Below are 23,495 nucleotides of genomic sequence, written 5' to 3' on the forward strand. Positions count from 1 at the left end.
TTAAATAAAGCAAAACAAGAACCAAAAACATTTTTTCGATATTTTAAAACTCATATAAGAGTTTATAATGTAACATTTCGCTTGACAATTTGATATATTATTAAATTCTAATCTAACATCTAAAGCCTTCTTTTTGTTTTTATATGCATTTTAATATTATTTTAATTAAGATTTTGATATTAAAATTTGTACCATCATTGTACTGTCTTTCAATCTTTATATCCTTCTCTTTAGATCTTTATATTAATTGCAGATTAGATTTTTAGAAAGAGCAACTCATTTTATCTTTAAACCAATTGTGATCTAAACATTTTAATTGGAATCCGAATTACAAGAATTTAAGCCAGAAAAGCGCTTAAGTCTTCTAGAACTAAATAGGTTAATCTAATTAATATTGATATAATAAATTAACTTATCGATGAATTAAATTAATTTAAGTACTCATTGCAGAAATTTGTGATATCATACATTAATTGAAAGAATTAGTATAAAGCTTAATATTGTGCATTCTAGAAATAAAATTGCTGTTATATTTTAAACAGATGTATTGTACGAATGTTCAAAAACGTGTACAATGAAAACGTTCTTTCTGAAAACGCCGAAAATGTAGGTCGCGTTAACATTCGTATCAACCGGATGTACATCTAATCCCGCAATAATGGACCTTCAAACTACGAAAGCTGCTACAATCTCGGTATTAGGTCGGAATTAAGAGAAGACTCCATTATTGTGATGACGTAACGTCATTCGAACTCGTGAATAGTCATCCGAAGTCGATTAATTACAACGGATGGACGAATATGCTAATTTGCACGCTTTTATGCAATCTGAAGGCAAAATTGATGGACAGAAACAAATGTAACTCGACAGGTTCCTAAAAGGGTAATCCGAAATAAGGAATATTAATAAGCACAATTTGACAGAATAGTTCAACGTACTAATAGTGGTCAATGTGGCATATAATCTACATGTAATTTCTATGTAAATCACTTCTAAATTTATACAAGATATAATTGAGAGACAGAATACAACCCAAGATCTACATGAAAATTAGGAGTAAAGAACGTATCTAAAAATTAAAAACAAATATATATATATATATATAAATCTTTCTAAATAAATAAATTTATATGAATTATTTTATAAGGGATAGAACATTCAACATGAAATAAAATTTTTCTATACAAGTTTTACGAATTTTCGCAAAAAATTTCTGTAAAAAATATTAAATAATAGATATAGAATAACACCAAATTAACAGTAATTCTTTACAAAAGTAAAGTCCATAAAAAAGAGTTCATTTTACTAATAAATAATGTTTCTTACATCATTCAAATTACACATTGCAAAATTATGTGCAATTATCTTCTAGAGATTGTTGTAGTGTGTAATATATATTTTAAATGAATAATATTCTATAAATTGATATTAGAATCATGAAATATAAATTTCACAAATCTCTCGAATTGAGACGCAGATGTGAACAGAATCACTCATACCAAATCAGTAAACATGCGTATCGGTAAATCAATTATTCCACTAAACGCTAGTTCCCCACGAATTTCACGTGATGTAACATGCAAATTGCGATCCACGCTAAACGCGTGAATTGTGGAAAGTTCAAAGCACAACTGAGAGCTTTCGTTTGCTCGAAAATCAAATTTTGTATGTACGATTGCTCATACTTGCCAAATGTTAAAGAAATTTTTTAAGATGTTCTCTTAAGGTTGAAACTTTCAATTGAAAAATAAGAAATTCATGCATTAGCGTTTCAGTTTTTTCGTGGAGGTTGTACGAGATTAAAATAGTAACGATATTAATGCTACTCAAATTATGAAATACTAAATACTACGAAAATTATGAAATAAATGAACCAAGGAAAGTTTTAAGTAGAATGTTAAATCATACTTTAAACGCAATGCATTTTAACAATAAGAATAATGTTCTTAAAGTTGTGCATAACAAAATAACGAATATTCGAATTAAAAAACGATCGTGAACTTTTCACGTCGAACTTTACTCTCTATTTCTCGTATATTTCTCTCCATCTCTTTTTCGTACTCGTTAGTAGTATTGTACTCGTTCGGTTGCTTGAGCTTCAATTTTTCAAATTTTCATTCATAGGATACAATTGCCCGCATTGGAACTTTTGAAAGAACTTCGCAGTAAATTTGCTATACCACAAATTTCCCAGGAAATATCAAATTCTGTGCTAAGAAAACACTTGTAGTTTGGATTTAAATTCGATCATGAATGTAATAAACTGCGTAGATTGTATATCGATCGAAAGATAATGAAGTTAAGGAGACAATGAGGAAAAGGAAAACATTCATGACAACAGTGCTTAGAAACATACAGCCTTCATTGCAAAAGTACCAATTAGTGAAAGTGTATCTTCTCTCAAAGCATTTTGCCGACCTCGTTCGTGTCTGTTCACTACAACAAGAGTCTTATAGCGTCGACGACTTGCGACACGCAAGTTGGAATGTCCTTGCACGAATCTTGGCTTAAAGATCGATCGATGTCAAACATCATTCAAGCCGAAAATGACTTCATCTTATAACTTCATTAACGTCATTCTGTACGTTGGTTGCATAACTACGTGATCCGAATAAAATAGCTTTACAAATTTGATTTTTATTAATAATTGATTGCCAAAATTAAAAGTTGAAATTGCTATTTTCACTATGTGACTTGTGATAAAACTATGTATATGCATAGATTAATTAGTAAATAACTGCAATAATAAATAGGAATAATCTGCGAACGAAATCTTCTGATTACTTGAAGATTGAATAAGTAAGTTATATTTTAATAAATAGGAAAAGTAAAAAATAGATATAAATACTAAGAAAGCAAATTAAATTATTTTTTCAAAAAGTAACAAACGAATATATTTACGACTATTTAGGCTGGACAAAAATCCGACCACGATTTACTGGCAATGAAATCATTGAAACATTCGGAAATAAACAAGCATACACACTTAATTTTAAGTACATACGATCCAATTTCTCATAAAACTTTAAAAGTTATAAAAAAAAACGTGGCACATTCTTCACAGCTTCAAAAATTTCATAAGAAATTGAACAAAAAGTTATATTTCTTTTTTTCCGCTTATTTTCTTTTAAAAGTTTATGTACTTTAGATATATTTTCTATACATAATAATATATCCTATTAATACTTCAAGTAAAGTAAAATATCCGTAAATAAGCAAAAATATAGCAAAGTACTTAGAATAAAAAGTACTTAGAATAAAAAAATAAAAATATTTTTTTATATTGCAAATATTTGACAAAATTGACTCTTTTATTCTTTTGTCAATAAAAGTTGATGAGATGTATATGATACAATTGTTTAGTGAATAGCTTTCAAACATTTAGTTTTTAATTTTATAATTATATCGATCTTAATATCTTAATGTTAGTGCTCAAATAATAAGTCATAAGTAATTTTATTTATATTTTTTAATTTTTCGAACTGCAAACTGCAAACCGCAGTTTCGTCGGTTTTTAAATGTAGCTTTCAAATTGAACTAAAACCATCATATTACAATATTAAATTGATAATCAATTTAGTAATACTGATGCAAAGAAGCATTTAACTTATAAGATTTCTTTACTCCGAGAAAACTAAAAAACTTGTTGCAAAAAATATTACCTTATCCTGGTTGGGATAATATTTTTCGCAACTTTTCTAAACCGATAGTAACGGCACGCAGTTTAAAGAACTAGAAGATGTATATAAAATTACATATAAATTATTATTTGAATACTGATTGTGAGATCCGTTATGAATGTTGTTGGTTTTTCCTCAATTTTAACTCTATTACATAATTTACGCGGTCTTGTGTATATTAAAGAACTTTAGTATCTTTTGAAATATTAGGAATTTAACAAAAATTTTAAAGATTTTGTTCTCACGCATGTTTAAAAATTTATAGAAGAACCCAAAATCGGTTCACCGAAACAGTTAAAAGTTATAAAGAGTTATAAAGAAGAATTCAGTTTGCAAAAAATTTACCCGTGACTTTAACAAGTAATGTAAGTAGCTAAAATAAATAAATAAAAAAAAGAATAAAAATTAATTTAAAGTTAAAAAAAAATTAGTTTAGATATAAGAGAAATATTTGGTTAAATAATTTTGATCAAGTACTGAATGATTCAAAAAATATTAATGATGTATTGCGGCAAAATAGGGTCATTTCGTTGCATTATAAACAATATAGATTAAAGTTTTCGTCGCTTTTTTTTGCAGCTGGTTTCAGCAGGACCTAGATTCGAACATTTGTGACCAAAATTTTTGTCTTTGAGTAAGAAAAAAAAATAAATCTGAAAAGCTTTTATTTTTTAAATTTTGATAACTTTCATCTTGTGTTGTATAGTCAAAACATCTTTAATTATTATTTTAATTTTCTTTCAATATTTAAAATAATACTTCTGCTACAAATAAATTTTAAACCTGCCGAAGATTAATTATAAAATATAATTTTATTATTTGCTGTCATGGTATAAATTTGAACGTCATTCTTTTATTTATTTATTTATACGCGTACACAAAAAAATGACTATTTTTAAAAATTTATGCAAATTCTATTCGTAATTTCAGTTGAAAGTTTCATATGTCATTGTTATTTGATCTATCGAATCCGTGTGGGAATTTAATGCACGAATCATTTAGCAACGCGTAATTATTTGGACGTCCTACTTACTGCCACGTGCAATATAAATTACACACATACAAGTGGCATTCTTGCATTTACACACGTGACATACATTTGTATGGTCGAGAATGATATATGTCTTTCACAGAGATAACTCCAAAAAAAGGGCATATGCACAAGCACACAGGATCTATTAACAAGCACTATAGTGACAAAGAAGGTCGTGCTGGCGCTAAAATTGGCTGGTCTGATATTTTTTAATTTTAGCTTCTAGAAGCTCTATTATAACTTTTTAAATCAAATAATCTTATAGGCATTAATCTGTTTTTTCTTAAATAGTTAATAAAATATTTTTCTCCGCGTGTAAGATATTTCTCTCCTACTTAATAATATTTTTTATAAAATTTTACTTCTCCGTTGACATTTCTCTTTTTTATGATTATAATTATTAGACACAATAGTAATCAATAAAAATGTTAAAATAAATTCTTTTATGATAAAAAGTATTTTCCAATATAAAAATTGATTTTTATATTTCTTAATTGTTTTATTATAGATTGTATTTGTAACGAGTTAGAAATTCAAAAATTAAAATAATAATAAATAAATAAATAAGAAATTAAAAACTATTATAAACAGTTTATATTTAAAAAATGTTAAGAATGTACAGAAAATTAAGCGTCCTATTGCACGAGAAACAATGAACAGTTAATCTTTAATGGAAGCAATATATTATATGTCATAGTTTAACTATACGTTTAGCACCGCGGGTGCATGCATGATATAATTATGCATACATAATGAAAAAGTAAAACGGAAAGGCACGTCTTCCTTTATGTGTTACATAATTATATACGCATATCCATATGCATTATAAATTAGAAATTCAGAAATTTACTTTGTTTATAATTATAACATACATGTTTTTTTATTACTAATAATAAATATAAGCAAGAACAAATAATAAAAATAAATATGAAATAAATATAAACTTTTAATTGTTTTTTCTTTAAACTTTAACAACTAAGTTTCATTAATTATAATTTATATTTTAATTATTATAATTTATAGTAATTAAAAAAATACTATTTCTCTTACAAAATATTTTTCTTATCTATTATAATCAATTAATAACTAATATTTAAAAATTGGTATTTAATTTTGAAATAAAATAAATGTTTAAATTCTGAATTCAAGGAATTGATGGTGATCAATGATTTACTTCATTAGTAATAAATAATTATTAATTTGGTAAAATTATGTTATTAATAATACTTTTTTCTTTTGCAATACAATGTACTATGAAACATTTTTACATTGGAAAATACGCTTTAACATAAGTGTTTATGCGCGCTTATGTATGTATTTAACGAGTATTTATGTCAAACACACTGTTATTGTTTCTGATTTGATCTAAATTTAAAAAACAAACTTATCAATTAATATCGATTTGTAAAATGTACATTGGCAATCTATTTGACGATGTTGCAATTAAAATATAAATATAACTTATCCGAGAAACACTATAACAATGTTTATATTTATCTTTCACTTTTATGTTTATCGCGTTTTCGGTGTATGTACCAAGATCTGATATAGTCTTTTATCTACTCAATAATATAAAATGTGAATCAAATTTTTAGAGAACATTTCAATTGAAAGAATTGTCAACGTAAAACTTTGTAATTTTTACATTAATTTGCTCCTCATTCGTGGAAATTGCATGAAAAAACATTTGCATTGGCATTACATATTTATTTTTATGTACAATAAATTTTGTTGTCAAAGATATTATGACTAACAAATTGTAGTGCAAAAAGCTGCAATTAACATATCAAATAATCCCAAATTCAAAAATCCAAATATTCTTAACGTCCTAAGAACCTGAGAAAAAATTTCGCTTATTACAATTTCTTATTATTTGTTATTAAACGAACGTGAGTCTTAACATATCAATAACTATGTTGTAGCTTTATTTTTCAACGTTAAAGAACAACCTGAGAAAGAGAGAAAGAGAAAAAGAAAGAAAGAAATGCGCATAAACATATCGCTTAATTTACGAACGTTTCTGAGAAATCGTTTATACACAAACGTGAGGGTGTAGACATACACAAAGCATACGCAATTCGAAAAAAATAGCAAGAATATTTACAAAGAGATCATGTCACGCAAACTGTTTGATTCCAGAATTAAGTCGGAATTGCAGAGACGATGACTTTAAGTATTGCATGACGTACTATCTCTTCGTGAAGTCTATCCAATCCTTTCACTATTTTCCGACGTTTTCGTATTTACGACGTCCTCGTTAGTACTAACAATAGGTTAACTGCTACCTAGGCTAAAGCTAGTTTAATTAATAGTGTCAATCCGACCTTCCGTGTGCCGTCAGCTTTCAACGGTGTTTTTCAATTTGTTACTCGTCTGTTTGTCATATATAGTTCGCTGGGTGACAACGCCTTTTTTCATTACGTGACTTATTTCACAATATCATGTGATATCGTATACGAAGAACTAATGCTGCTTCTGATTAAAGATTTCGCGGATATGTAATAAAGTAAAATCAAGCATTATCATCGCATTATCTTGTTTACCATTTATCTGTGGTAATCAATCTCTCTATTATCCTCTTTCCGTTTGTTATTTATTTAAAGGTGTAAAGTTTTTTTTAAACAGTTAATGTTATAAATCATGCAATACTTCGCATTACTTATATACATTTTAAGGAAAATTTTGAGGCATATTTATCAAGATATACAATAACCATTTGGAGTATAGAGAACAGACCAAAATATTGTAATTCTTAAGATAATATCTAATTACACGAGTCTTTTTATTCAAAATCGATAAACATCGTGATGTGGAGGTGATCTTAAAAGTGTCAATCAATCTTTGTCTGGTAGTGAAATTTCATCGCTTTTAATGAAATGAAAGAAATTTACTGTAACACAGTTGAGCTCTTGTTGTTATTGAGATCAACACGTAATAATTTCAAACTGAGTAATCCTTTGCATCAATAAAAAAAAAAGAAATGTCGCAAGTACTGTGATGAATTCTGGATTTCAGTATGCTTCGTTACCTCGGTAACATCCTTCCGATGCTAAAACTTTGCGCACCCCGGGAGATTGGAAATTAAGTACTCTCGTAAAAGCTTCTTCCCCGGTCGTGGCATACTTTACGTACAGCAACACGAGGAAGCTCAATCTCGTTTTGCGTTCAACATTAAATGTGACTTTTAAATCTAACATAATACGAAATAATTTGTTAGGAGACCTATGTCGATAATGACGACTTTCTTTTTTACATCTCTGTAATAGTGGAAAATTACCCAAGTATATCCAAAAACCATTCGACATAATGTTCACTTTTAATAATAAAATACTAATAGGTTGCTTAAATATTAACTATGTACACTATCAAATAATATTCTAGGTTGTTCAAATATAAAAAAAAATGAGACCATTGTAATTTTCCATTCGACTGATGAAACTATAATGCTTTTCTCAATTTTTATCGTTCTATCAGACAATCGCACAGTCATTATTATTATAAATAAGTAAGAATACAAGAAGTACCATTGACTGCGCAGCGTGTTATTATTATATTTTTAGTAAAAGAAAATATAAAATCAACAAAAATTTTTGAAACATTTACAAAATATTTCACAAATAATTGTCTCTTTTTCAAAAATTCAAGTTTTTATGAGGTAGGACCTATTCATACAAAGAAGCATTGAAAATGAATCTAATTCTCGTAACCGCAAACGTCGCTCAATGATGACAATGTAAATTGTATTAAAGATTTATTACAAAATGACAGACGCTTAACGATTCGCGAAATTGATAATATTTTGTACATTAGTGTCGTTAAAGCATTGAGCCAATCATCCAATAATTTAAAATACATATATATTAAGAATATACAAAACTGGATACGTATTACCCAGAAATCTTTTTTATGAAAAAAATATAAAGAAACTTCTAAAAATTTGGGAAAAATATTAAAGTTTAATGAAAAAATATTAAATATCAGTCATAATGTTTCTAAATATACATTTTTTATATTATTTTAATAAATCAGTCTTATTAATACTTCAACAACACAGTAGTATTTTGTTAAAAGAAAACACGATATTGAATGTTTTCTGGATGCACATATTGAATGAATTTCCGCTATTACAGAAATGTGTCATGAAAGAAGTCGCTAACGACACAGATCTTCTAAAGTGACACTACCTTTTTGGAAATTAAATATTGCATATAATAAAAAGGTTGAGGGTTTGCGCGTAAAATAATAATAATAGATATTAATTACATGTTAATTATTATAAATAATCATCTACAATACTTATAAAACTATGTGTTACGTGTCACATTTTTTAACAATAATTCAATAAATTATAAAAGATTGAGATTTTATCTAAAACAATGAAAATTATATTCGGTATTTTATTTTTTAAATGTATGTTTTAATATATATTTTATTTTTATTATATATTTTCATTTTATCAGTACTAAAGTCAAATGTATTAACAATATTTATAACGTAATTTTTAATCTACATTTTTCTGTATTGTGTTATCCAATTTACAATATGTGTTATAATTTACCTGTTATTATAATTTGACTATATTGTTTACATGGAAGAGATTCGTGTAAACATAACGGAAACAATATGTAAATAATCGATACTGACGTAATCTTGAAATATATGGCACAACACTAATAAAAAGTAAAAAGCTCGTTATGTGCTGACACGGTAAAATAAAGAGGTCAATAAACGAATACATGCAAGAATAATGAGTAATAACTAACTTGAATCTCAATTGGATGTCGAGCATTTGTATTTAATTCAAATAAACATTTCAAATTTTACTACGAAAGAAGGACAACTAAATAAATCCGAAAAGTTCATGTGAATTAAATAAACTCGACATCTAATTGAGATTTAAGTTAATTACTATTCATTATCTTCACATATGCTCGTTCACCCTTTTTTTACCGTGTTGGCTAAATATTGCACTTTATTTATACTCATGAAAACATAATCTGCTTAGATAATTAAAGAAGTGAAAACTCATAATTCGTATATCTATGATTTGTTTTTATATAATATCAGATAAAAGAATCTGCAAATATAAAAATAATATTTTAATAGTTTTTCTTTCGTAAATTTCTCAATTCAAAAAATAATGAGTTTTTGGTCTAATTTTTGGACTAACAGATGGTAATTCTATTGTTACACTCAGAATTTTATGAGAAAAATTTGACAATAGTCAACAGCTACTATTATTAGATATTAATTTTCACTTGATATTTATGACGATTAAGTAAATTATTCATAAATTCCAGATGATTCATAACGAAAATGTGGAGCTTCCACTTTTTGATCGGTGAAAAGGATAAAAAGTATCTTACTATTTATCCCAAACATGATTCGCATATTTACTAATTTATTAGAAAAGTTTCTAACTTAAACCTTATATTCAAAAGAATAAATATATTCAGTAGATTTATAAAAATACAGAAAGATAAAATTTCAACATTATTACATATAATGTGGTTTATAAAATTGTCCGGATTGCGAGGTATCTTATGTGGAACAGATAGATAAATCACCCAAGAGCACGATTTCGAAACATAGAAACCGCATCAATAGAACATTTGTTTCAATTATCACTGAACATCCAATTAATAGTTCACACGAATTTGATTAGGAAAACATAGTGATTCAGAACGAGGAAGATAATCTCAATGAAAGACATCATGCTAACATCTGAAATGTTACATATAAAACACCAGTCTAACGGTCTCAATCTGCAAAACGAGATGGATCTCCTCGACTCAATTTAATATAATCTAATTGATAGGTTCTGAATGTAAGTTCTCTGATTTATCTATGTTTTGTAATAATTGGTTTCAGATGATTGAAAATTGGGGAAAAAGAAAAAAGACTTGTATTTATATAACATGAGGCCAATTATATCCATGTCTTCTTTTTACGTATACGTAAATATTGTTTTGTAGTTCTACCTAATTTTAATAGTCTGACTTTAATGGTTGTTATTTATTATAATTATTAATAATTTACTATAAGTAATTAAATGTTGTATAATCGTTTAAAGTTAACTATGTTTTACAGTCACTCTTTATAAATTGTAACAATTATAACATTTGAGGAGTTGCGCATACAAATAATACATCTTAATTAGAGCAATACACATTCAATAACTAACGCAAAAATAACAAAATTGATTTAGACGGGAAGTTTTTGTGAATTTAATTATTATTCTTAAAGTTTTATATTATTTGATAAATTAAGTTTTAAATAAGTGAGATATGTATGTCGTTATTAATTTTTCTTTGTGCTATTGTGAATGCTATCATAACGTTAATGCTAGATTTGCGTTTAGTTTAATAAAAGTAATTGATTAAAAACTTTAAATAAATTTTACAATTATTTTAAATAAATTTTTATTTTACATTTTCTTTTATTAGTAATTTATTTTGTATAATACAATATTTCTATCAGTAAAAATTACTTTATAATTGATAACACACACATATAAAATTAAAACAGTAAAATTTTAATTTTTGTAAAAAAAATGGAAAAATATTGTAATTAAATCTTTAATATCAAAATCCATTTCTCCAGCTTTGTTTCGGATTTATTCAGAAAGTTAATTAATATCATGTTAATTAATATCGTAATATCCAGTTTACGTGTTTGGTAATCGATTATTGTTTCAACGTATTCAATGGGTAAATAAAATGTTTACGTGTTTAAATATTTAAATGTTTACAATTTTTCTTACTAATTTAGTTTTTGTTTTTTAGTATATTTTTTGAGAAAAAAAGTATAGATAGACAACAAATATACTATCTGAAAGCTACAATTCTATTAAATTGAATGAGTTCAAAAGTTCGAAACTCCAACCATGCATCTACTAATATATATTGCTTTCAAACCGTATGTTCTGTTTCACTGTGTAATTTACATACTGTAGCTCTTCAAAGGCATTTAAAGTGCATTTGCCGTGCAGACCAAAGATATACTAACGTATGAAAAATATAAAAACAAAGAGAAAAATTTACAGTAAAAGAATATATACATGTACATACATAAACATATGTATATATAGATATATACAGTATACATATATAATATATTTCCGGAAAATTTTGCTAAGTGTTGTATCGATCAACAAACATATCAATTGTTTAAATTAATATAAACTAAACATAAACCTAATAAATCCCCAAGCAATATTTTTATACTATACATTTCATATTTCATTTATACATATAGTTAGAGTATGTATTGAATTTATTTAATGTATATGTTGATTATAAAAATAAATTTTGACATAAAGATACAAAATCATTTCTTACTCGTGTAATAAACATGTCCGCACAATATTATTATATAATATATAAAAATTTTATCGGAAAGATAGCAAAGAAACGTTTAATATAGAAGTAAATCTACTTGATATTAAAAATTACAAAAAGTTTATATCAAAAGATTTTTAACTTTTTATCATTTATATCGAACCAAAATAATTGAAAAATAATGAGTTTTAAACAACGTTTAATAATATATTTCGTACTTTAAATCTTTTTATTTAACAACAAAATGTTAACCTCATTAAAAAATGTATGCGTATTAAACATGTAACTGCACTTTATTACCTCATTTAGCATATTTTCTTCCACCTGTTGAATTTGCTATTTTAGTATAATACAGGAAATAACATAACAAATGTAATATAATATATTTAACAGAATATATAATTCTTTGATTTACATGAACAGTATGTACATTTACAATATGTGAAAATTCAATATTTATACTTTTAAAATGAGATATTGTTACAATTAAATTTTTTATTTTAATTAAATGTATAATATAATACTGCAAATTTATTAAAACTTAAAATGTAATATTTTGTACAATGTCAGTTTGTGTTTTATTGTGTTTTACATAAAACACAATCCATTACATGAAACCGGAATCAGTGATGAAATACTTTCCCTCCGCCTTTTTCAGAAAAAATTGTAAAATTAAATTTGGATAATTAGATGATTTTTAAAAATCGACAAAATATTCAGCGCGCAGTTAGTATGAGTTGGAAATGTGTTAATGGTTATAAATATGATAATAAAATTATTATATGTACACGAATATCCAGTGTCGGCTATTAATATTACTTCATTATATCTGTTTTTATGACATAAATCGTACATTAAAAAAAAAAATTTAGAGTCTTTGGCAAAAGCTGTTTTGAGGTATTTTTTAATTGCGACCAAATATTTTTTTTCATACAACAAAAAATTTGGTTGCTTTTACGAAATACACGAAAATATTTATTTCTATTAACTAAACAGTTTTGTTCAGTAAATTATAACCAAATTATTTATTGTTATAACAAAACATTTTTCCTAGTATGTCGATTACATGATTTAGATTATATATATCATGTAATATATAAAAAGAATGAGATAATGTGCAATAAAAAAGTATAATAAAAATTTAGCTTATTTCATTTAAAAATAATTACTTTCTAAGTCATCATGATCTTGGTTAATAATGAATTGAATTGAATCAATGAGTGCAGAAAGGGTACGAATAACTTTTTCGAAAATGTTTTATCCATTTAACATAATATAAAATGGATAGATACATTTTCGCTGTAAATATAACATGTGTCCCAGGTTTCTAAGAACCTAAAGTCGATATCGAAATAAACACTGAGTATAGAAAGGGCATTAGTTTAGAACTGTTCTTCCTTCTTGTTTAACATTGCTCTTTTATTTTAAGCCCTAAGTTTTCAAGCAAAATAATGTGCATTTACATCTCTTTTTACTTGCGATAATCTCATCTTCAACTTGATCATAATCAATATAACTTTTATTTAATATTAATGTTTGCTGTAACGTTGTATGCTCTATAAATATTTCAAAGTTTTTAATTATGTGCTCACTATTTATTTGTTAAATATACAAGTTAAATATTAATTAAATATTATTGTATAATCGTAACTGAAATAGGTCACAACATTTACCATATAATGCTAATTTTATAAATTGACATATTGAATATGTATTATTTATTAAACATCTTCTATATTTTGCTCGTTGTTGATCTGCTTTGGATATTTTTTAATGTACTCTTTACAATATCACAAGTCTCAAAGATTTGTGTTTTAGAATTTTTTTCAATATAAAGTTGATTAAGATTTTTTTGTCCCTGGCAATTCCTTACAAAACTATTGTAGTTCATTAAAAATTTAATACTTTTGAAAATAAAATATAATAAATTTTATTTATTTCATTTCTTTCTCAATGTTGAGTACAGAAAGGGAAAAATTCCTTCAAAACTAAAATTTTTTTATATAATGTAGAAGCATTTTAGGATTCCGATATGTGTCAAACATATTAATAAATATCATTTATTTAAATTTCCAAAAATAATATTTTTTTTATATCTCTATAACATTTCTATTTAATATTTTTATAAATAAAGTTAAATAGTTAATATTGAAAAATTTGCAAAATATGGTGCCCATTTTACTAATCCGACGATAACTTAAAAATAATATTCATTATTGATACTATTAACAATTAAATGGCACTTTATATTCACCATCATTAAATATTAAAATTTATGTTGTGTAATGAAAATAATGTTTCATTAATTTTTTTATTTTAATACAATGTTTAGAATAATATTTTATATAAAACAATATATAATTGTATATACAGAAATATGTAAATTATGTAAAATATGTATATTTTAATTGTATAATAATAAAAAATTACATATACCAAAAAAATATATAATTATACAAAATACAGATCTAAAATACTCTTTTAATATTTACAGTTATAAAAAATATTTTAATGTTGCTAAATAACAATAAGAATATGGAAAAACATTAATGAAAAATTTGTGCAACTTTGGAAAATTGCTTTAGGATTAATAACCTCTATTAAAATTGTTAAATTAACAAGCTTAATTACATACACATATACACATAAGTTTACCAGAAATTGTCTCATTTGTTAAAGCACAGCACGCTACAGAGAAGTAGAAACTGTTCACATTGTGTAATTAATGAAACAAGAGAAGTACGACATGATTAAAAGACTTTTGAAATGCAGATAAGCGTTACTTTAATTAATAATACTATTCACAATTTCTAACAAATATTTCAATGTGTAAATTAGATTTCAAAAACCATAAAACTTCAGAAAATATTTGCACCGTCGAATTGAACGGAATTATTTCCTGCAAATTATTTATGCAAGAAGAGATATACCGAAAGCCGAGCCAATTATTGAGCATCTGTGATATTTCTAATGAAATTCTGTGCTCGCTACAGAAATCGATTGCGAATTTTTTTTTAACCGTGATGTGCCACGTCGGAAACACTGATGGTGTAGATGTCGAGTGTATAAAAAACAAATATTTCAAGATTAAAAGTAACTATATCACGCGGAAAAACAATCAAACGAAATTTTGTTTTATTGTTAAATCATCAATCCAGACCGAGACGTAAATTTCACAATATTTTTTCAGTGTATTTCGAACAATGTAAAAATATCGCAATCTCTGATGCTCACAAGAATCAACTGTTAAATTTTAACAACTAAACGCAACACGTTGTAACACAAACTGTAAAAGTATTTAAAAATTTAACAATTTAAAATCATACTTATTAAACTAAATGAACTTTTTATTAATATATAACTGTACAATACAAAACTAAATTAAAAAAATTTTTATGCTATATTATCTTTGAATTTTCTATATAAATTATATTACAATAAATTAAGGGAATGTAAAATTTATTCGTTTTATAAAATAAAATTTAAAAACTCTATACTTTGTTAATATTATAATACATTATTAAAATGTATAAACAATAGAAAAGTAAACCATTGAAAAGGAGTAAAGAATTGGAACCATATTGATTGAAAATTTTAATTGTTGTATTTGTTAATAAAAAATACATCTTTATTTATTACTTTTTATAAATTATATAAATATCACTAAAAATTTTATTTATGTACATTTATTCAGTTATCACAGTAGTGAAAAGTTTTCGAACAATCTGATTTTCCACTCCTCTTAAGTCGATAGAATATCAAATGCATTTGCAAAAAGTTATTTTATATAAACGACAAAGATTCCTACTGATTCAAATCAATGCTACGAGACTTTAAATATTTGTCTTTTAATAGTTCAACTCGTTTGAATACATTGTAGCTCCAAATTGAGCTTTGGATAATTTTGGCTTGATTCAATTAATCTTGATTTTAACAACCATCTTGGATGAAAGTCTCTTAAGTCTCTCTACGTTCCATTAATTATACATTGTGCAAACTTGCGCTACGCGCCCATACATGTTACATCGTCTTCATCGATAATACGTGTTCTGGTTTGCAAATACATGAAGGATGACGGTTCACGAATTTTATAGACAGCCTTTACTGGTTGATTAACTCGATCAAAATGATATCAAGCAAGAAACAAGTGACAATTAAAAAATATACTGTGATATTATTGCCAAATTTGTTACATATACTTTTTTCAAATTTCTTACATAACTTTAAACATTTTCAATATTTATATTTTAAAGGATTAAAATTTATTATTATAAGGACTATATTCTCTTAATAGTTGTACATAGAAGAAATTGTAAAAAAAATTTATCAATTTTCTTAATTTTTAATTTTACCTTCGAATGTTAATATTGATGCTAGTAAAATTTTGGTGAACATTATTTTTTATGTAACTTTTTGCTCTTCAAGATTTAATTAAAATTTTTTAAAACTATTTAATTAACTAATTTTAATTTTCCTTTTCTTACACTTGGATTTTGTAAGAAGATTCAAATTTAACATTTCATATAAAATTAAACTTTATGAATTATGTATTGGCATTCAAATATATTTAAATCTATTTTATTTTAATTTCGCGTTTAAATTAAATATAATTTTGGATCATCTTAATAAAATTCAATCAGACACGTGAATTTAAAACTGTGCAAGTGGAAAAGATAAAAGAAACTTATTTGAAATTTCCTAAGCATAAATTTAAATTTTTTACTAAAATGTTTTTTAATAATACTGCACATAAAATGAAAGTGTATTCTTGTTCTAAGATAAAGATTTTGCAAGATGATATATTTAAATTTATTGATTAGAAAAATGTATAGTTATAAGCATTAGTCTTTCAAAAACGCATTTGAACTAAGTTATTTTAAATATGTAATTAACATTTTTTACGCTCTGAATAAATTATCTGTTTTATTTATAATTTATTAAGTACTTTATATTGCATTATTGACTACAATAAAAGAATTTAATAAATATCTGGAGTATATATATTTGTAATTAGAAAATAAAATAACAGTAAATTAACAGACAATAAAGCAAATAAACGGTAATAACACGGTCGTTAATGACATGAATGCACAATTTTATAATTTTTGTTAATAAAAGACAAATTTTAATTATTTCCAAATAAGTTTAATATATTTCAAAATTTATGTACAGATAAAAAACTAAGTACTACTTATTTTTAACATAAATTTGTAAAACAATAAATAAATAACCAGCCAACATTAATAATTTCTCTAATAAATATTATTTTGCTGTATGGATATAAAAAAATTGTACGTATATATTAAAATCATAATAATTATTAATAAAAAATCTTTGTGGTTGGTTTAATAATAAAATAATACACTGACGTAAATTAATTTTAATTCACAAATTTATTAATATGTGGAGCAAAATTAACATATACCTTTTGTTGTAGCTAATAATGCAAAAATATATGAAATACTGGGAGGGCTCCAGCTGCCTACAAATCGATAGTCTACAGCGTCAATACCCAACGTAAATTTATCCAAAAATTTTAATCCACAAAATTTTTTGTACATAAATCTTTTACCTACAATTTGATAGCCTACAAGCTCTATTGCGCACGATATTAAATTGAGAGACCAATGTACATTAACACACATGACATTATTGCACACATGTACATTAGCACACATAAACTTTTGCGCACAAAAATGTTTGTATACTATGCGACTTGTGCGCAATAATGCCATGTGTGCTAACGTACATTTGTTTCCTAATTTAATATTTGTGCATAATAGAGATTGTAGGCTATTGAACTGTAAGTAAAAATTTTTGTGTACGAAAAAATTGTTAATAAACTTACATTGGCTATTGACACTGTAGGCTATTGATTTGTAGGCAGCTGGGGCCCTCCCAAAATACTTAATAAAACACAACAATTTTACAATATGACAGATTACCGTTTGTGAGTACAAAAAAATCGCAAGCGTTTCCAAATTTATAAGTAAAGAATATATTACAATAATATTTTATAATTTTCTATAAAACGTTTGTGATGTAAAAAATTTGGATATGAAAAATTTTCTTTTAAAAAGCTTTTAATATAAAAGCTATTCGTTTAATCCTTGGGTACCTTACGTGTCCTACTTGTTTAAATTAACACTTGACTGAAATCAGATATAATAAGCCATGAATGAGAACAATCTTCGATCATCTTCAAATATTCGTAAATTGGTATTCGTGCCCTAATCCAATTGGCATTACTGACGAAATAATCAATTAAATATCTTTCTTCGTGTAGATCTTTCCCACAAGTTACGACTTTTTTTGGCAGGAAACTCCCTTTCCTATAATTGGCACTGTTACAGGATTATAAGCCCTGATAATATAGAGATCGTGATTGGACCGCCATCAAGGGACAAGTCAATATATATCCAACTCTCCGGGAATCCAATCGTCTATCGAATTAATTGATTTCGGTTAAACCCCTATATCTTCTTTCTTAACATCCACATTTCATTACAATTGCTGCTATAAACATTTTCGAAAATGGACATATTGTCTCACCATACACAATGATAAACCTTTAATCTCATCTAGGACATTACGTCAACAGTGCAGTCTATTATAATCGTATAGATTGCACATGTTAAATAAAGATAGGATTATATCGAGAGAAAAACAAAAAATAGTTTATTAATCTTCAGCTACCTATGCATCTTGAGAATTTTATGAAACTTTTTTTTAAAATATATTATATATATATATATATATACACACACAATACTTCATACATCTGCATATTAACCTATAAGTATTAATATTTATTTCTATACTAACTAACGAAAAATATATATCTTGTATTACATTATTTTCTCACATAAATATTTTAAATCTTTAAGTATACAAATAATAATATGGTTCTGATGATTAAAATAAAAAAATACATTTTTTAAAAATTGTATTCTGAACTTAAGAATTGCTCTATTATTTTTAAAGTAAATATTTGTAAAATAAACATCAAAAAATTTTATTAATTTCAAAAAAAATTCTAAAATATAGATTAAAAGTAGACATTCTTAATTTTTTTTTTTTTTTATAAGAATGTATAAACAAAATGAGGTTCTTTTATAGGATTTATTGTTGAACATTTCTCACAAAAAAAAGAAAATAATTTTAAAATAATGAACCTTATTAGAACATCGTTTTCCTCCAATCACAAAAATTAAATATAAAAACAAATTAATAAAAATTATAAATATTGATTTTTAAAATATGTATGTTGTCATAGACCATTAAATTAATTCTTTGCGCTGCTTTTTATTAGCGTTTTATCCGTTATTTAAATATTACGACATAAGGCTTTGAGCACCAAGCTGTACTGGTTACGTATTGGTTATAAATTATAACAATATAATTGTTGTAAACACGAGTGAAATCTACATAGAATGTTTGTTCAGAAGTTCATTAGTAAACATTTTTAATTTCAAAGGATATTCTAAAAAAAATAAATACATTGATGTTTTCTAGCAAGAGACACAAATCAACACAGGAGTCATTCTAACTTTGTTTGATATTCAGTGAGAGACAAAGGAAGAATGTTTCCTATGTCGATTTGTGTCTTTTGCTAGAAAGCTCTCATTCTCTTCCATTAATAATATGTATTACAAGGGCTTGTTAAGTATGTTCCCTTATTTCAAAAATACAATTTTTGGTTTAACTTGATTGAAATTAAATTTAAATCGTTTAATGAAATATTTAAAAAACTTTTTTATGTCGAAGAAAAATGATTTAAAATATTGAGTTGTTCATTAAGTTTTGCGGTTTCTCCAAACGTACCTCGGGGACTTTTTCGCGCAGAAGTTGCTCGGCTTCTACAAACGCGGTATTATGTCCTTTCCAGAACGTTGGCAGAAGGTGATCGATCAGAACAATATATTCTTGATTAAATAAATGTTTAAGTACAATGAATTTGTGTTTTAATTTAGGGCAAAAAATCGCAGAACTTTATGAACGACCTATAATAAAAACGGCAAATAAGAATCAAGCGCAGTTAGGGAGCAAATAAAATATATTCAGTTATTTAAAAGAAACGTGATTCAGGTTGATTGAAGCGTTTTAGTTTCTTTTCGAGCCATTATCAGTTAATCCATTGTTACAAATTTAGAAACGCTTGATTTTTCGGGTTCCGTGTAAAAGTTAATGCTCGTGTCACAAAGACGATTCCGCTGTGTACGTTGATTGATAGGCTAAATAAAAATGATATACTCTTACTGTAATGATATGGCCAAAAAAAATTTTTATAAAGAGCATATTTTACAATCGTGATTCCTGATTTTTTTTAAATTTAATAAACGTGAAGTTATAAATGTCCAACTGATTTTACATACAATCACAAACATGACAAAAAATCAAAGAGATATTTACAATCAATTCAAGTTACACTTTCAAAAATATGAAATATTAATTCATTATTGTGACGAATGAAAACAATTACCGAAAACAAGCGGCACAAGAATTTTTCATTTTATTTTGTCACTAATCATAATCTATTCGTTAATGATTCTGTATATGTCTAAATAATGATACAAAATAATGATTATAAAAGCTGTACAATTTTCAAAATTGTTATATGAAAGAGAATTCTAAACAATTGTCGTTATGATTATCTACAAAGATCTTGGAAAAGTTTCAAGAACGGTTTGGCAAATTAGACAACGTTAATTGTGATAAGCGAGTTAGATTACGGTTGCTAATTTGAAGATTCAAGCTGAAGAGAGATATGTGTACACTTAACGAGATGCGAGATCATATCTTGCGTGCGTCACGCAGAAATATTAAATTTAACGACTTCGTCGGAGAAGCAATTTGATACTGCGAAACTTCTCTTAGAACTATATAGGGAGTAGTCGAAAATTCTTTTGGGAATATAGCGCAATTGAAATTTAATTAAAAAATTCAATAATATATGACATAACGTGCTGCGCACTAAATCATTGATATTATGAGTCGTTGAAATTGAATGCAATTTAATATATATCAAATCAGAAGTTAAACTTAAACATTATTTTTGGCACAAAATTTGATTAAACTGTGTGGTAAAATTCATTGTATATTTTTAATATTAAGCATCTTGATATAGCTTGAATTAATTTTATTCATGTAAAATTCATAATTCAATTAAATAAAGTAACTTTTCGTTATTTAGTTAATTATGTTTCTTAAATGTGTAAGAAATATAAGTAAAAAATTAAAGAAAAAGATATTGTATATACATATTAATGATCAAAAGGTAATACAATATCTTACAAAATTTGATAACAAGGAGAGTAAATACATCACGGTAGACATTATACATACATATAATTGCATGTACTAATATTATATATATATATATATATATATATATATATAACATTAAATATAATTGTAATATTACACATTTAATTAAATAAATGTATATGGTTTTATTGATTTAGTTTACTTAACCATTTTTAGCCAAATCTCTTTAAAAAATTGATGGTTGTCCTGTGGCTTTAATATACCTCAATACCTTTTTCTTCATTTTACTTTTATTTTTTACTATACTTGGTTTTGCATTTTTAAGTTAATCCTTAATAAACATACATACATACATATATATATATATATATATATACTATATATATAATTATATGTATGTATAATGTCTACCGTGATGTATTTACTCTCCTTGTTATCAAATTTTGTAAGATATTGTATTACCTTTTGATCATTAACATAAAATTCTCAACTTACTTCGTTAAGTTTTGCTATTATATTTGCCATCACATTATTATTAATGCTAGGAAACAAACAAAATAATAATTAAATTTCTCCAAAGCTTATAATGTTAATAAGTTTAAAATGGATTGCAAAGAAATACAGAAATTTGGGTCAGAAAATTGTACGAAACTTTTTGGGACAAATATTATATTTTACTGAATTACACATATGTTATTGTACATACTTATTATTAAATATATAAGATTTTCCGCATGAATTGTGCAAAAAATTAAATGTGATAACTTATGTTTATGGCAAAATTTGGATCTCAAAGCATCAAAAGTTAATGATAACATCGATAAGTCAATCCCCGACTTTTTCAATATACGTAAGCAGAGGGATATTGTACGAAAACAAGTAGTGCATAAAATCAAATTATCTATCTTCGACTTAAGAAGATACGATCTAAAAATCAAAATGCTTCAATCTGTTAAAAAATGACGTAGCATATTATTATTTAATTTTATTGTTTCAAACTAATATTAAATCCAAACCAATTGAGCGTAGTTTCCAAGAAAATAAAAGTTTAAATTGGAATTTTGTATGTGACATCTTATATGAAATGGATCAAAGTACTAATATATCATGTTACGTTACTTTTGAAAATGGTTTGGTATACATAAAAATGATTGAATATAAATATTTTGAGCAAACTTTTATACAGCTTTACAAAATTCGTATAAAAATTTAATAAAAATTCTGTTAAAAATTTAATTTTAAAAAAATATTACAAAGATGCTAATTAAAAACTTAGGACTTTAGGTGTAAATAAGTGTAACAATATGCGATGATACGTAGTAAGCATTGAAACATCACAGTTAAGACAGCTCGGTATCGTTACAGTATCGTTGCGCAGATATTATACAAGGTAGAAAAGCTGCGCAACGACACTGTAACGATACCGAGCCGTTTTAACGAGTTACAGAATAGGCATGCAGATCAGTTGTCTAATTGTACCGTCACATTCAACATTTTTAACGATAAAACTAAGAATTTGCATAAAGAGTATGTGAAATCTTGCTAACGATTATCAGAAAAAAATATTTCATTAATTTAATTTTACGCACTTAAAACTAATAGTGATCTCCTAAAATTTAAATATATACTTAAATTTCAAAAATTGTAACGTTCTCAATAATAGAAGTCACTTCTTGTTGAGATAGTATCGATCATACATCCTTAAAATAACAAATGTAATTGAATCAATATCGAAATCGACACGTATCGCTGTTATAAATAACTTTTTGATGAGTTGCAAGTTTTGTGTTAATGCCAACGATAGCTCTCAATAAAATAATTTACATGAAATAAAATAAACTAATGAGAACTGGTGTCAAATTAAATAATTTTTACAAAAAGTAATTCTTTATAACAAAACTTAATATTATAAATTATATTTATTTTAAAGAAGAAAAAAGAATTTGATATCAAACATAAATTATAATGTATTCACTTTTCCGCAAAATTTGTGCATTGCCCCGTATAATTATATCTAATGTATAGAGGAGAAAGAGGGTATTATGGCTACTGTGGACATTACAGTGGCCTACTCTTATTATCTCGATAATTAGATGACAAATTCTAACAATAGCTTATGGAATTATTCGTTTTGTAACCCGCCGTTTGGCTCCAATATGCCAATAATTCACAATT

The 23,495-nt window shown here is 25.5% G+C and overlaps 1 protein-coding gene across 12 annotated transcripts in view; it reads right to left on the reverse strand.

Moving 5' to 3' along the window:
• LOC105194352 (potassium channel subfamily T member 2) overlaps window positions 1-23,495 on the reverse strand; it is a 255,391-nt gene that overhangs the window by 157,874 nt on the left and 74,022 nt on the right. The gene's annotated exons all lie outside the window — the stretch shown is intronic.

This window comes from Solenopsis invicta, chromosome 1 (assembly GCF_016802725.1).
Source record: "Solenopsis invicta isolate M01_SB chromosome 1, UNIL_Sinv_3.0, whole genome shotgun sequence".
Lineage (NCBI taxonomy): Eukaryota > Metazoa > Arthropoda > Insecta > Hymenoptera > Formicidae > Solenopsis > Solenopsis invicta.